Below are 16,945 nucleotides of genomic sequence, written 5' to 3'. Positions count from 1 at the left end.
CCTTGACCCTCTATGTGACAAGTCAACACCTCCTTTGGCTGAACCCTGGCTTTCTATCCAAATGCAGCCCCCTTGTGCTACCCTGTAGCTCCCAGGTTTCCACACCACGTGCATTCTGAGTTCAGCAGGTCCCTGGTAACCCTGGGGCTGTTCCTTGGTTTTAGGAACTCGAACAAAGCAGAAATCTGTTCCTCCAGTGCCATGTACATGCTTGCTTTTTGTGCACTCAGCAAGCTGTTACGAAGCACCTTTTGTGGTTCCGGCACTGCGCCGGGCAACACGGATACGGAGACGAATAACGCGGTTCTTTGAGGAGCTTGCAGTCCTGGGGGCGGGGGGAGGGGAAGGGGACGGAGGCAGGTAACTGACAATCACTGAAGGGTGGGATGTGCTCAAACAGAAGGGTCCAAAGGGATCACCAGTCAAGAGCATCTCATCTAGCCCCAGTGGTTCCCAGGGAAGGCGGTGCCTTAAAGAGGCTCAGAAAGGGAGGAGGAGTGAGACAAGGAAGAGAATTGTGTGCAAAGGAATGTTCACAAGTGTGTATGTGTGTGTGCTTGTGTGTGTGTGTATGTGTGCGTGCGCGTGCACTACACTCCACGCCGACATGCTCTACCACAAATTATTCATCACAGTGCATTTCTAAAAACCCCACATTAAACACCTTACATCTTGAAATGTATTGTGTTCTGTCCCATCGGGCAGAAGGTCAGAGAGAACATTTCTGAGTCATACCTCGCTGTATTTCTACATCTTGTTAAATTACGTCCACTCTTTCTGAAGTGTCAGAGAAAGATTGCCCAGCTCCCCTTCTCAGTGCACCTAGAGTGGGGGTGGGGTGGGCTAAATTCTACCTGGGGGCGCACATTTCTGCCCCTGGGCCTCAGGCCTCAGGAGGAGGAGGCCGATCTAGCTTTCTTCTTAGCCGACATAGCTCTGCTATTACTGGGTAACAACCGCCTACATCCTGAGCTATTAAGCTGTTGCTGCCTTTGCTTGGTCCCTAATCCCAAACTGCTAGGACTTCAGTCTGGACCCCTAATCCTCCAGGCTCAGGATTCCTGGTCTGAGCTTTGGAATCTACCTTCATTCATTCACTCAATCACTCATTTATTCAAGTGTTAATTACTGAGCTCCCACTCTGTGCCTAGCACTATTCCAAGTGCTTGGGGTTTAAAATTGAACAAGACACAGACTCCTGCTCTCGTGGAGTCTGCATTCTAACAGAGGCAGAGATAATAAACAGCAAAAGAATAAGTAAGTAAAGGAGAGATTTTCATGTCATGACAGGTTCTATGAGAAAATAAAGATAAAATAGGGCCATATGTTTCAGAGTGACACTGGGAGCAGTTATTTTAATAGGGTGCACAGGGAAGGCCTCACTAAGGTAACATTTGAGCTGAGACCTGAACAATGAGATGTAGCCAGCCATGCAGCAATCTGGGGGAAAGAATGAGCTTGGAAGAAGGAACTGCAAAGTCCTGAGATGATAACAAGTTTGATGAATTCAAGGGACAACAAGAAGGCCTAAGTGGCTGGAGGTAGCAAGCTAGGAAGAGAGTGGTGTATGACGAGGTTAGACAGGCCAGGACAGGTAGGGACCTGTAGCCACTGTGTGGTCTTGAATTGTGACCCCTCAAAATATGTATTGGAACTCTAACCCTATACCTGTGGATACGATCCCATTTGGGAATAGGGTTGTCTTTGTTATGTTAATGAGGTCATATCAGTGTAGGAGTATCCTAAACCCAATCCCTTCTGAGTTATAAAAATAGCAGATTAGACACGGGAGAAAGCACACACGGAGGAAGACAGAAGCTATCTGAAGACGGCAGAGGCAAGATGCATCTACAAACTCAGGAATTCCAAGGACCTCCCCCTAGAGCCACAACCTGATTTAGACTTTGAGCCACCTGAACTGTGAGAAAATACATTTGTGTTCTTTAAAGCCACCCACCTGTGGTATTTCTGTTACAGCAGCACTAGGAAACTAAGACAAAGAGTCTGGATTGTGTTCTAAGCACAGTGGAAATCCACTGGGCATTTTAAGAGAAAGGGTGACATGGTTTCACTTATGCTTTTAAAAGATTCCAAAAACTCATTGCCATCAAGTCAATTCTGACTCATAGAGACTCTAGAAGACAGAGTAGAACTGCCCCCTAGGGTTTCTAAGGCTATAAATCTTTATGGGAGCATACTGCCCACGTCTTTCTTCCAAGGAGTGGCTGGTAGGTTCAGAATTCCAACATTTTTGTTGGCAGCAAGTGCTTTAACCACAGCGCCACCAGGGCTCCTTTTTTAAAAAGATTACTGCACTAAAATTGCCCTGGATTCTGGCCCTATAGCATCTACCTGTTCCTCCTTTTCTTGGATAACCTCTCTGAACTTGACCTTTGGCCTAGTGAACTTGGGGTTCTGTCTAATCCAATGTCTGGTCTCCATTAGTGGGAAATGGAGGTGACCCTTGTCAACAAGCACACATCCCTCATTCATTCATCCAATTGCCTCTTTCGCCAATCAGCATGGCCTGCGTGTTCATTAGCCCAGTCCCCTGATTGCAGAGTAAACTTTCCTTTTAACAAAACTGCAAAATCTCATTTGTTCATTCCCTTTAAAGCCGCCAGCTTGGCAGCTTGCCAATTTCAGCACAGTAATAGATTTCCTGAGTGGCATTCAAACTTGCCAGCCCTTTCACAGGCTGTCACCTGACCAGTTGTGTCAGATTTCCAGGTTTTAAAAGATTGCTTGGGTGATCCAGAACAAAGCTTCTCAAAACTAGCGATGGGCACATCTGGGGAGTTTTTGAAGGATGTCGATGTCCAGGCCTACCCTAGACTTAATGAATTACAATCAGAGGCAGGGGACAAGGGATCTGTGATTTTTCAAAGCTCCCACGCAATTCCGATCCACTCAACTGGAGGGCTATAGGATATACTTACAAGCTCACCACTGCAAATTCTTTTTACAAACACAGTTAAGTAAAAAATAAAGATATATCCATACACTAGGAAGAACAGAACTAGAAGAGGCAAAACTACGTCCTAGCTTATGTGGATCAGGGCTACAGAAAGAAGAAGAGTTGTTGAGGAGTTAGGTGTTCACGGGCCTATGCAGCCTTGACCTCAGCTCAGAAAATCACTGCAGGAGAACGAGAGGCACCCATTTCACGTTCATTCCTTTCAATGTTCACAGCTCCACAGCAGCTGAAAACCCACACAGCCATGGTTTTCAGCACCGCATTGCCTGAAGATACATATTCTGCCAGGCTTTCAATTCCATGGGATACTGCCGTGAAAAATATAAAATATTGCATCTCTCCTTAATTAAACAAATAAATAGCACAAAATAATTAGAATCCCCACACCATTCTTCACCCCTGGCCTGGAAAAAGCAGGACCTAAATAAACTAAGCAGCAATTAAGTCACAGCCTATTTAATATGGCAGGTGTTTATTGAGCATCTACTGTATACTCTGCAAGACACTTCACTTATGTTATCTTGTTTAATCATCCGACCCGCTCCCATGATCTTGATGTTACAAACGAGGACGCTGGGAGCCCACGGAGGTTAAAGGACCTCCCCAAAGTACAATGTGAATGCTGAGAGTCAAACTCAGACCTGAGTTTACAGCCAGTGTTCTTTCCATGCCCTGCTGCTCTCATAGTAAGAATCTCATATGTGGCAGAAACTGTGTGAGACATAAAGGTGACTCAGCTTCCTATTTCTGCCCTCTGGCACAGCAACGGACAAGGAAAATACATACATGATTACAGTATATGTCCAAATGTGATCACTGTGAAAGCAATGAGCTTTGGAACCATGGAGCTGGGCAAAGCAAGTCCAATTCAGGACAAATATAAAGGCTTCACAAGCAAGGTGATATTTTAGTTAAAAAAAAAAAAACCCTCTGCCGTCAAGTCGATTTTGACTCATAGCCACCCTATAGGACAGAGTACAACTGCCCCATAGGGTTTCCAAGGAGCACCTGGTGGATTTGAACTGCTGACCTTTTGGTTAGCAGTGATAGCTCTTAACCACTACACCACCCGGGTTTCTACATCTTAGTGAGGACATTCCAAAAAGGGGTATGATTTGAGCAGTGGAGAAGACAGGAATGGTTATTCTAGATAGTTATTGTTAGCTGCTGTAGAGTTGATTCCAATTCATGGCACCCCATGCACAACAGAACAAAACATTGACTAGTCCTGCCCTATCTTCATCATTATTGGTGTCCTGAAGTCCACTGTCGTGATCACTGTGTATTTTGAGTGCTTTCCAACCTAAGGGGCTCATCTTACAGCACTATATCAGGCAATATTCTGTTGTAATCCAAATGGTTTTCACTGGCTAATTTCCAGAAGTCAATTGCCAGGCCTTTCTTCCTAGTCTGTCTTAGTCTGGAAGCTCTGCTGAAACCTGTCCACCCTGGGTTACCCTGCTGGTATTTGAAACACTGGTGGCATAGCTTCCAGCATCAAAGCAATACAAGAGCCACCACAGTACAACAAACTGACAGACACCTGGTGAAGAGTTACCATATGACCCAGCAATTCTGCTCCTAGGTATATATTTAAGAAAAATGAAAACATCTGTCCACACAAAACCTTGTAGACAAATGTTCACAGCATTATTCACAATAGCCAAAAAGTAGAAACAACCCAAGTGTCCATCAACTGATGAATAGATAAATAAAATGTGCTATAGTCATACAATAGAATATTATTCTGCAAAATAAAGGGGGGGGGAATGAAGTACTGTTATTTGCTAAGACATGATGCACCCTGAAAACATCATGCTAAGTGAAAGAATCTAGACACAGAAGGCCACATATTATATGACTCCATTTATATGAAAGGTCCAAACCAAACCCAATGCCGTCAAGTCGATTCCAACTCATAGCAACCCTATAGGACAGAGTAGAACTGCCCCACAGTTTCCAAGGAGCGCCTGGTGGATTCGAACTGCCAACCCTTTGGTTAGCAGCCATAGCACTTAACCACTACGCCACCAGAGTTTCCATGAAAGGTCCAGACTAGGCAAATCCATAGAGACAGAAAGCAGATTAGTGGTTGCCGACAAATGGGAGAAATGGGGAATGGGCAGTAACTGCTTATTGGGTATGGAGTTTGAGGATGATGAAAATATTCTAAAATTAGATAGCAGTGATGGTTGTACAATTCTGTGAATATATGAAAAATCACTGAAGTGTACATTTTAAATGGGTGTATGTTATGGAATGCAATTATACTTCAATAAAGCTATTTGAAAAAACAAGAACAACAACTCTACTCAGGACCTACTTCTGCCCAGAGTCACCACAGCCAGGGCACATTTTTGCTCCCTCTTCCAACAGTTGCTTCTTCTACCTTCCTGGGGACATTTTAAAAACCATTTGTTGATGTCCCTACAACATTTAAAAACAAAAATAAGCTCAGAATCTTCATTCCACCCAGGACTAGGGAGCAATAAAGTACATTCAAGGAAATTATGATGGCACAGGAGCCAGAATTATGATCATGGAATGCCATATTTCAGCCCAGAAGAGTTCATTACAATATATATTTTTAAAGCAGTGCTGAGAATGCTAATCAACACTCTCAAATTTTAATCTCCTCGCTGCACACATGATGTTTTCTCCCCAAGTTTTATTAATAACTCACATCACTCACCACTACATAAAAAAAGGAGCAGCAGACAGAGAGAGATACAGGGTCAAAACAACTACAGAGGATGAGTGCTCTGACTATAAGACTTCACTCCAGACAATGTGACAGTGATGTACCTGAGGCCACAGGTGTGTCCCAGGTCTGGGATGGCAACCTCCTGGCAGGTGTTACATTAGCTGCTAGCTGGTTGGCTCTATAACACTTCCCACCAGGGCTTGGCATTTCTTCACAATTACCGTGAATTGAAACTAATTTCTTTGTGCGTGAGTGTGTTTATTTATTTTGTTGTTGCTGAGAATATACACAGCAAAACATACACCAATTCAACCATTTCTACATGTACGATTCAGTAATACTGATTACATTCTTCAAGTTGTGCAGCCATTCTCATCCTCCTTTCATGAGTTGTTCCTCCTCCATTAACATAAATTCACTGCCCCATAAGGTTCCTATCTAATCTTTCAAGTTGCTGTTGTCAATTTAATCCCATATAGATAGTTCTTAAAAGAGCATAATGCCCAAGGCAGACAGTTTTTACCGTTGTTGTTGTTGTTATTAGGTGCCGTCAAGTCGGTTCTGACTCATAGCAACTCTACGTACAACAGAACGAAACACTTTCTGGTCCTGCGCCATCCTCACCATTGCTGTTATGCTTGAGCCCACTGTTGCAGCCACTGTGTCAATCCATCTCATTGAGAGTCTTCCTCTTTTTCACTGACCTTCTACTCTACCAAGCATGATATCCTTCTCCAGGGACTCATTCCTTCTGACAACATGTCCTAAGTATGTGAGATGTAGTCTCGTCATCTTTGCTTCTAAGGAGTATTCTGGTTGTACTTTTTCTAGGACAGATTTGTTTGTTCCTTTGGCAATCCATGGTATATTCAATATTCTTCACCAACACCGCAAATTCAAAGCTGTCAATTCTTCGGTCTTCCGTATTCATTTCCCAGCTTTCACACGAGTACAAGGTGACTGAAAATACCATGGCTTGGGTCAGGGGCACCTTACTCCTGAAGGCGACATCTTTGCTTTTCAACACTTTAAAGAGATCTTTTGCAGCCGATGTGCCCAACACAATATATTATTTGATTTCTTGACTGCTGGCTGCTTCCATGGGTGTCGACTGTGGATCCTAGTGAAATGAAATCCTTGACAACTTCAACATTTTCTGAGTTTATCATGATGTTGCTTATGGTCCAGTTGTGAGGATTTTTTTTATTATTATTGTGCTTTAAGGGAAAGTTTACAAATCAAGTCAGTCTCTCAAACAAAAATTTATATACACTTGTTATATACTCCTAGTTGCTCTCCCCCTAATAAGACAGCACACTCCTTCTCTCCACCCTGTATTCCCCATGTCCATTCAGCCAGCTTCTGTCCCCCTCTGCTTTCTCATCTCCCCTCCAGCAGGAGCTGCCCACATAGTCTCATGTGTCTACTTGATCCAAGAAACTCACTCCTCATCAGTATCATTTTCTATCTTACAGACCAGTCCAATCCCTGTCTGAAGAGTTGGCTTTGGGAATGGTTCCTGTCTTGGGCTAAGAGAAGATCTGGGGACGATGACCTCTGGGGTCCTTCTAGTTCAGTTGTGAGGATTTTTGTTTTCTTTATGATGAGGTGTAATCCTTACTGAAGGCTCTAGTCTTTGATCTTCATCAGCAAGTGCTTCAAGTCCTCTTCACTTTTGGCAAGCAATGTTGTGTCACGTGCATAACGCAGGTTGTTAGTGAGTCTTCCTCCAATTCTGATGCCCCATTCTTCTTCATATAGTCCACTTCATGTAGTCCAGCTTCTCAGATTATTTGCTCAGCATGCAGATTGAACAGGTATGGTGAAAAGATACAACCCTGACGAACACCTTTCCTGACTTTAAACCACACAGTATTCCCTCGTTCTGTTCAAACAACTACCTCTTGATCTATGTACAGGTTCCTCTTGAGTACAACTAAGTATTCTGGAATTCCCATTCTTTGCAATGTTATCCATAATTTGTTATGATCCACACAGTCAAATGCCTTTGCATTGCCAATAAAACACAGGTAAACATCTTTCTGCTTTTCTCTGCTTTCAGCCAGGATCCACCTGACATCTGCAATGATATCCCTGGTTCCACATCCTTTTCTAAATCCGGCTTGAATTTCTGGCAGTTTCCTATCAATATACTGTTGCAGCCACTTTTGAATGATCTTCAGCAAGATTTTACTTGCGTGTGATAGTACTGCTCAATAATTCCCACGTTCATTTGGATCACCTTTCTTTGGAATAGGCATAAATATGGATCTCTTCCAGTCGGTTGGCCAGGCAGCTGTCTTCCACATTTCTTTGCATAGACAAGTGAGTACTTCCAGCGCTGCATTCATTTGCTAAAACATCTCAATAGGTATTCTGTCAATTTCTGGAGCCTTGTTTTTTGCCAACGCCTTCAGTGCAGCTTGGACTTCTTCCTTCAGTACCATCGGTTCCTGATCATACGCTACCTCTTGAAAGGGTTGAACGTCAACCAATTCTTCTTGTGTAGTGACTCTGTAAATTCCTTCCATCTTCTTTTGATGCTTCTTTCATTATTTAGTATTTTCCCCATAGAATTCTTCAATATTGCAACTCAAGGCTTGAATTTTTCTTTAGTTTTTTCAGCTTGAGAAACACTGAGCGTGTTCTTCACTTTTGCTTTTGTATCTCCAGCTCTTTGCACATCTTATTGTAATACTTTACTTTGTCTTCTCAAGCTGCCCTTTGAAATTTTCTGTTCAGTTCTTTTACTTCATTTCTTTCTTTCACTTTAGCTACTTGACATTCAAAAGCAACTTTCAGTGTCTCTCCTGAGATCCAAACACTTTTACTAGTTAAACTATTATTTGGTTTTAAGAAGACTTCAGGGGATGTTTTTGGTTTAAGGCTTAAAGGTTATTTCAGGACAATAGTTTTGGGGGTTCATCCACCCTCCATGGTTTCAGGAAGTCTGAAGTTCATGAGAATTTGAAAGTTTATTCTGTATTTTCCCCCTTTTGATCAGGATTCTTTTATAGAATTTTTGATCAAAATATTCAGTAATGGTAGCTGGGCACCATTCAGTTCTTCTGGTCTCATGGCAAAGGAGGCAGTTGTTCAAGGAAGCATAAGCCACACATTACATATCCTCCTATTATTCCTGACTCTCCTTCTTTCTCTGTTGTTCCAGATTAATAGAGACCAATTAGTTGTGCCTTGGATTGCCATTTGCAGGTTTTTAAGACCCCGGGCACTATTTCACGAACTATTTAATGAACTACTTAACGAACGGAAGCACTAAACATGCTATTAGGCCAATTAACTGGATGTCCCATGAAACCATGACCCTACATCTCCAAACCAAGAAACCAAATCCCGTGAGGTTTTTGGTTGTACATAAGCAGTCTTAGCAGCTACTCTTTTTTTCTTTTTCTGTCGTCGTGAATATATCACACAACTTTCACCCATTCAACTTTTTACAGCTGTGCAACTTATTGACAGCAAATACAGTAATTGGCTGTGCAACCCTATCCTTAACCAATGCAATATTTCCATCACCATTAATCCTCCCTCCCCCCTCCCTCTCACCCCTATGGAGCCCTGGTGGAACAGTGGTTAAGAGCTTGGCTGCTAACCAAAAGGTCAGCAGTTTAAATCCACCAGATGTTCCTTGGAAACCCTACAGGGCAGTTCTACTCTATCCTATGTTATAGGGTCGCTATGAGTCAGAATTGACACCATGGCAATGGGTTTTTTGTTGTTTTGTTTTCTCACCTCTAAACTAATTTTTTCAAAACTTTGTGACACCCTGGGAAATAACTGGAACTACCCTGGAGTGCTGACAGGAATTACTACTACACCAAAACTTTGGTGCCATGGAAACAACTGACAGGAGAAAAGTACGAAAATGTATATACCCTTGTGAAACTTCCTAACGTGCTAAAATCAGCAGTTCTCTTTGAAGAGCCGAGTGTAATACTTGCCAATCGATCTGTTTTAGAATCTAAATGGCTTTGCTCAAACCGCTATAGCCCCACTGGGCGAAAAAAGCTTTGGCACTTAAAAAATGATTAAAAACTCCCTGCTATTTATAATGATGGAGAAATGTCACTGAGAATTAAATGTTTTGTAAATGGAAAAATGTGGCTGTCTGGCAAAGGCTGTAGATACATGCAGAGAATTAATGACAGGGTGGTGGCAAATACTCAATGCCCTGCTCCAAGGAGTGCAGAAGACAAGATTCGTGTTTGTATTTTTTCTTTTTCTTTGTAACTGCAGCGTTTTTTGACTTCTCATTCATCAGGACTCTGGGGTAGTATGAGGTAAGAAAAACAGACTTCCAGGGTGTTACACTCTGCTAGCTACAGTGTATCACCATTATTTTTCCTCTGCACTCTCGAAATAAAGCCAGCATCTATCACCCCACAGTAGAGTTTCATTAAAGCTGATCGAGAAACAAACAAACAAAACTGAAATCTACTACACTGCCAAACAGAGAAAGCAACGAAGAAAGAACATAAATGGCAACACTGTCCTCGGGATCCAACGCTTGGGATCTATGCAAACTACTCAACCAAGAGTCATGCACCTTCACCAAAGACCTTACCAACCTCTCCTTCTCCCATGTGGAACTTTGACTGCAGACAAACAAACCTACTGACTTCTTTATGACCCAGATATGCTCCCTGGAGCCTTCGCATTTTGTCTCTACCATTGATTTCATGCAGCATGTACACACTACTGGGTGTACAATTAACTTGACCCAAAGAATCTGGTATTTATCCCCGATTCCTGGAAGATAATCTCTAAACCCTTAGAATTTTCCCAGTGATTGTAGTCTTTGTTATTTATGGAGGGGCTCCAGACCACACCTGAGAGTTTATGTGAATAAGGTGACTCATGTTGGGTGAGGGCTGGGCATGCCAGAAAGACCACCATGTGATAGTCTGACTCTGGGTAGGGAAGGGAGACTAGAAATTGAGTTCAACCATGAGGACAGTGTAGTTCAATTAATCATACCTGCGTAATGGAACTCCCATAAAAACTCTGGATACATAAGTTCAGGTGAGCTTCCTGGTTGGAGAAAAACATCAGTGCATGGGAGGACGACCTGCCCCTTGGCACATGGAAGCTCTGAGTTGTGGATTTTCCCAGACCTCACTGTATTTCTCTCTGCATTTGTATCCTTTTTGCCATAATAAAACTTTAATCATAAGTATAGTGTGTTCCTGAGTTGTGAGTCATTCTAGGAAATTACCAAACCTGAGAGAGTAGTGGGAAGCCCCAAATTTGTAGCCAGGAGGTAAGGAGTCAAGAGGCCCTCAAGCTTGCAGCTGGTATATGAAGTTGGGTAGACTTAGCAGTCTTGAGGACTGCTCCCTTTAACTTGTGAGAGCTGACCTAGCTCTGGGTGGTTAGAGTCAGAAGAAGAAGAATAACATTTGTAATTAATGTCAAAGGGGATATTTAGAATTGGCATTGCAGAAGACACACAGACACTTTACATCCTAACAGGGAGGGGAGCCCAATTTGCTTGTACCAATACACACACACACACACACACACAGAGAGAGAGAGAGAACTCTGCAATAATGCATGCCTACAATGCGTCACTCTTGTCTGCATTTCCATCAGAATATAAGGAAGGAGATTGAGTCTTACTCATTTTCTGTCTTTGGGGTCCAACATAATGCCTGACACAGAGCAGGCAATTCATAAGCATTTGCTGGTTGAATGAATGATAGACTTCTTGAATGAACAAATGAAAGTATAAATGAAGGAACAAATGACAGAGAACAAGGGCTCTGGGAAGTATTAATGGAAAGATGATGGGCTTTGGAACTAGGTAGGAATTTATTTAAATCATGCATCTAACATTTACTGGCTGTACATGTAATCTTGGTCAAGTTGCGTATCTGCTCTGAGACTTTCTTCATTTGCAAAAAGGAAATAATATTTGCTAATAGTTTTAATAGTATTATCCTGAGGACCAAATGAGATGATGTCTCAAGCGAGAATCTGGTACACGGTAGGTACTAAACATATTTGTGCCCCTCTCTATTTTGTTTTGCCCTTCCCACCTGGCACCGAGCATAGTGTTTCAGAAATACAGCATAGGGAGAGAACAATGAAGTAGACATTCTAGAACTGCACTTGAAACAAAGTGGAAGACAATTTTTTAAAAATCATTTTCAACAATGGGCAGAACTGGCCAACCTTTATTCCAGTAGCTACAGAGCCACGAAATAATAGGAGTTTAAAATAATTATTTAGAATGTATCTTAGTTAACTGGTGCTGCTGTAACAGAAATACTACAAGTGGGTGGTTTTAATGAAAAGAAATTTATTTCCTCACAGTTTAGGAGGCTAGAAGTCTAAATTCAGACTGCCACCCCAAAATCAAAGCTTTCTCTCTATATAGGCTCTAGAAGAAAGTCCTTGTCTCTTTTGAGGTTCTGTTCCTCAGCAATCTTCTTGTGGCTTGGCATCTATCTCCTCCCATCTCTGCTTTTTTTGGTGTTTGCTTAGTCTGCTTTTATATCTCAAAAAAGACTGATTTAAGATACACTCTACATTGATACTCCCTCATTAACAAAACAAAACCCACTCCCAAATGGGATTATAACCACAAGCATGTTGTCGTTAAAACCCAAAACCCGACTCATAGCAACTCTATGTACAACAGAAAGAAACACTGCCCAGGTCTGTGCCATCCTCACAAAATGGCATACACATTCTAGAAATACCTGACCAGTACTCCTCAAAACTGTCAAGGTCATCATAAACAAGGGAGGTATCAGGAACAGTCACAGCAACCTTAGGAGCCCTAATACAAGGCATAAACAGAATACAAAACATTACCAAAAATGACGAAGAGAAACCAGATAACTGGGAGCTCCTAAAAATCAAACACCTATGCTCATCTAAAGACTTCTCCAAAGGAGTAAAAAGAACACCTACAGACTGGGAAAGAATTTTCAGCTATGACATCTCCGACCAGCGCCTGATCCCTAAAATCTATATGATTCTGTCAATACTCAACCACAAAAAGACAAACAACCCAATCAAAAAGTGGGCAAAGGATATGAACACACACTTCACTAAAGAAGATATTCAGGCAGCTAACAGATACATGAGAAAATGCTCTCGATCATTAGCCATTAGAGAAATGCAAATTAAAACTACGATGAGATTCCATCTCACACCAACAAGGCTGGCATTAATCCAAAAAACACAAAATAATAAATGTTGGAGAGGCTGCGGAGAGATTGGAACTTTTATACACTGCTGGTGGGAATGTAAAATGGTACAACCACTTTGGAAATCTATTTGGCGTTATCTTAAACAGTTAGAAATAGAACTACCATACAACCCAGAAATCCCACTCCTCGGAATATACCCTAGAGAAATAAGAGCCTTCACACAAACAGATATATGCACACCCATGTTTATTGCAGCTCTGTTTACAATAGCAAAAAGCTGGAAGCAACCAAGGTGTCCATCAAAGGATGAATGGTTAAATAAATTGTGGTATATTCACACAATGGAATACTACGCATCGATAAAGAACAGTGACGAATCCGTGAAACATTACATAACATGGAGGAACCTGGAAGGCATTATGCTGAGCGAAATTAGTCAGAGGCAAAAGGACAAATACTGTATAAGACCACTATCATAAGATCTTGAGAAATAGTATAAACTGAGAAGAATACATACTTTTGTGGTTACGAGGGGGGGAGTGAGGGAGGGTGGGAAAGGGTTTTTTGCTGATTAATTAGTAGATAAGAACTGCTTTAGGTGAAGGGAAGGACAATACTCAATACATGGAAGGTCAGCTCAACTGGACTGGACTGGACCAAAAGCAAAGAAGTTTCCGGGATAAACTGAATACTTTTTTCAAAGGTCAGCGGAGCAAGGGCGGGGGTTTGGGGACTACAGCTTAAGGGGACTTCTAAGTCAATTGGCAAAATAATTCCATTATGAAAACATTTTGCATCCCACTTTGAAATGTGGCGTCTGGGGTCTTAAATGCTAACAAGCGGCCATCTAAGATGCATCAATTGGTCTCAACCCACCTGGATCAAAGGAGAACGAAGAACACCAAGGTCACACGATAACTATGAGCCCAAGAGACAGAAAGGGCCTCATGAACTAGAGACTTACATCATCCTGAGACCAGAAGAACTAGATGGTGCCCGGCTACAACCCATGACTGCCCTGACAGGGAGCACATCAGAGAACCCCTGACGGAGCAGGAGATCAGTGGGATGCAGACCCCAAATTCTCACAGAAAGACCATACTTAATGGTCTGACTGAGACTAGAGGAATCCCAGCGGTCATGGTCCCCAAACCTTCTGTTGGCACACGACAGGAACCATTCCCAAAGACAACTCAGCAGTCATGAAAGGGACTGTACAGTGGGTAGGAGAGAGATGCTGACGAAGAGTGAGCTAATGATATCAGGTGGACACTTGAGACTGTGTTGGCATCTCCTGTCTGGAGGGGGGATGGGAGGATAGAGAGAGTTGGAAGCTGGCAAAATTGTCACAAAAGGAGAGACTGGAAGGGCTGACTCATTAGGGGGAGAGCAAGTGGGAGAACGGAGTAAGGTGTATATAAACTTATATGTGACAGTCTGACTTGATTTGTAAACGTTCACTTGAAGCTCAATAAAAGTTAATTAAAAAAAAAAAAAAAGAAACAGTCACAGCCAAGAAGGGCCTAAGGAGACAGGGTACCTAAATGTAATGTGGTAATTTGGATGGAATCCTGGAGCAGAAAAGGATATTAAGCAAAAACTGAGAAAATCTAGAAACTTATGAACTTTAGTTAGTAATAATACATCAGTATTGGTTCATTAGTTGTGACAAATGCACCATATTAATGTAATATGTTAATGACAGGAGACACCGGGTGGGGAGCATATGGGGACCCTACTACCTTTGTAGCTTTTCTTGTAATCTAAAACTGTTCTAAAATAAACTCATTTAAAAATATATATATATAGCCCGGCTACCACCAATGACTGCCCTGACAGGGAACACAACAGAGAATCTCTGTTGGGGCAGGAGAAAAGTGGGGTGCAGATATCAAATTCTAGTAAAAAGACCAGGCTTAATGATCTGACTGAGACTAGAGGGACCCCAGAGGACACAGCTCCCGGACTCTGTTAGCCCAAAACTAAAACCATTCCCAAAGCCAACTCTTTTGACAAAGATTAGACTGGACTATAAGACATAAAATGATACTGGTGAGGAGTGTGCTTCTTAGCTCAGGTAGCACATGAGACTATGTGGGCAGCTCCTGTCTGGATGCAAGATGAGAAGGCAGAGGGGGACAGGAGCAGGTTGAATGGACGTGGGAAATACAGGGTGGAGAGGAGTGTGTTGTCACATTGTAGGGAGAGCAGCTAGGGTCATATAACAACGTGTGTATAAGTTTTTGTATGAGAGACTGATTTGAATTGTAAACTTTCACTTAAAGAATAAAAAAAGGATATATGATAACAAAAGCTTTGTTAAAATAAATAAATAACATGCACTTAAATAAAAATAGAAATACCTCCCCCCAAAATTATCTTCTCTAAATATCATTGTTCTCTATCCAGTTTTTGCTGGGAACTGGTTTATTAGACAGTTCTAGAGACTGGGTTAGAGACTCTCTAGCAAAGGCCTAAGGGAAGACCTTTTTTTTTTTTTTTTTTTACCTTTGCTGATTAATAACCTCTGTACATGTAAGTCCTCAATTTATGAATTAGGAATTGGCCAGCTGCTGTTTCGAGAAAACTGTAAATGATTCAGACACTCTTTAGAATTCAGCAGAAACCATCCTCTCTCCTCCAGAGTGAGCCTTCACAGCTTTGGCTGTAGCACAGCAGAAGCTTGGCAATCCCGAGCAGCAAGAAGGAAGCAGACACTGTCTTCAGCAGACCAGTTACCAGTTGCTGCTGAATTGACTCATGGTGACCCCATGTGTATCAGAGTAGCTTCAAAGGGTTTTCAATGCTGGTTTCTTGGAAATAGGTTGCCAAGCCTTTTGTCCGAGGAGCCTCTAGGTGGACTTGAACCTCCAAACTTTCGGTTAGCATTAACCATTTGCACCACTCAGGGACTCCTTGAACAGAGTGTCCCGATTAAGCTGGAATTGACTGCCTGGTTCCCAAAACCAGCTCTAATAACTGTCTGGGCGATCCTGATCCTCGACACCTCAATTTCCACATCTGCAAAATGAGGGTCAGAATAACACCTGCCTCCCAGGGCTATTGCAAAAACACACTGAGACCATTCACATAAAAGATTCAATATGTCTAGCACATGGTGAGCATTCTCTAAACTTTGGCCGATTTTATTTTCGGGGGTAGATTTTTACCAGACAATTAATTTAACCATAGTAACACTCAGACCTTTTAGGAGAAAAGGTGGTATAGATCAGAACCATTTTGCTATTCAGGCATTAGGTATAGTGAAATGCCTGGGACAAATAGCAATCAGAGGTACCTCCAACAGGTATCCCATCTCACTGATGCTGGATGCCTTCATGTAGAGTGAGGCAGCATGGCAAGTGGAAATAATCAAACTTTAGAGTCAGGCATTTGCTCAAATCCCAGCTCAGCCGTTTGCCTGCTATGCAGCCTTGGCCAGGTTGGTTAACCTCTTGGTGCCCCATAAGAATTCCCTGTTTATGAAATAGGGATGACACCATCTATCATGTAGGTCTTTCCAACTACCTCGTATGCATGCAAAAGTTGAAAAAAAGTGAAAAAGTAAGATAGAAGAATTGATGCATTCAAATTGCAGTGTTGGACAAGACTACTGAATATACCATGGACTGCCAGAAGAACAAACAAATCGGTCTTAGAAGAAATACAATTCCTTAGAAGCGAAGATGGTGAGACTTCAGCTCATTTATTTTGGACCCGTCATCAGGAAAGATCCATAGCTAGAAAAGGATATCATGTTTGGTAACGTACAGGGTCAGAGAAAACGAGAGAAACCCTCAATGAGGTGGATTAACACAGTAGTCACAAAAATGGATTCAAACATACCAATCATCATGAAGATGGTGCAGGACTGTTCTGTTATACATAAAGTCTCCACGAGTCAGAGCCAGCTCAATGGGAACTAACAACAACATCATAAAAGGTTGTTGTAAGGACCGGAAGTAATTTGTAAAAAGTGCGGGGCACACAGTAGGTGCTCAATACATGATAGATATTATTTTTATACCAGCCTATAGTGGTGCAGTGGTTAAGTGCCAGGGCTGCTAACCAAAAGGTCAGTAG

General features: G+C 42.1%; 1 protein-coding gene across 2 annotated transcripts in view; it reads right to left on the bottom strand.

The window, feature by feature from the left end:
• The window catches only part of KIAA1549L (KIAA1549 like), a 326,239-nt gene that overhangs the window by 215,343 nt on the left and 93,951 nt on the right, over positions 1–16,945 (bottom strand). The window lies entirely within an intron of this gene.

This window comes from Elephas maximus, chromosome 7 (assembly GCF_024166365.1).
Source record: "Elephas maximus indicus isolate mEleMax1 chromosome 7, mEleMax1 primary haplotype, whole genome shotgun sequence".
In the NCBI taxonomy this organism is placed as follows: Eukaryota; Metazoa; Chordata; class Mammalia; order Proboscidea; family Elephantidae; genus Elephas; species Elephas maximus.
This window is presented reverse-complemented; position numbering and strand designations above follow the sequence as displayed.